Here is an 818-nt window from a genome sequence, read left to right as displayed (position 1 = left end):
GCAAACCTTTGGAAGCGGCAGCTCATCCCTTAAGTCCGTGACGCTGCTATCGTTCTCGGAGATTTAAAAGTGGTGGATAAACCATGCAACAAACGTTCGGAAGGTATAAATAAACAGTTAACAATTTTTGATGAGTGCCCTGTGGTCGAGACTTCCGTCCTTGGCCGTGGTCATGTCATTCACTAATCATTAAATAAATCCCCTTTTAAAAGTCACAGGTAAATAAAATTTACCCTGTCACACTGTAAAGTAGTGCGCTCGCCCTAGTTAGTCTAGTATTTCGGTAATATTAGGCAAAGGGTAGGCGTCACCGATTACGTTTTTGTTAAGGATTCTGTAATCTATAACAACCCGATATTTCCTTGCCCCCGAGGCGTCCATCTTTTTTGGAACTATCATAAGTGGTGCATTATAAGGTGATTTCGAATGGCAGATAACACCGCCTTTCAGTTGCTTTTCATTTTGAAGGTCAATTTGCTCGAGTGCATTTTGTGGATGAAGATATGGCTTTCTCGATATCACTGCATCATCTACCGTTGGAATTCTTTATTGGATCTTGTTTGTGATATGCAGATTCTCCCCGGAAATGTGGAAGATATCCGGGAAGTCACTTACCCAACCTTTTACAAGTTCTCTCTCCTCATCATTAAGGCGAACAGTGTGCAGAAGTTCATCAACACGTTCACTGCGGGACTGATTTGACTCTAGAATTTCGTCATCTGGAAGATGCTCGACATCTGAATTGGATGATTCTTCCCCGGAACACTCACAGTATTCAAAAGGAATTATCTCCTGTGGTGGTAGAGTCATCTCAATTT

The sequence above is a fragment of the Belonocnema kinseyi genome, chromosome 1 (assembly GCF_010883055.1).
Source record: "Belonocnema kinseyi isolate 2016_QV_RU_SX_M_011 chromosome 1, B_treatae_v1, whole genome shotgun sequence".
In the NCBI taxonomy this organism is placed as follows: Eukaryota; Metazoa; Arthropoda; class Insecta; order Hymenoptera; family Cynipidae; genus Belonocnema; species Belonocnema kinseyi.
Note: the sequence above shows the minus strand (reverse complement) of the source record.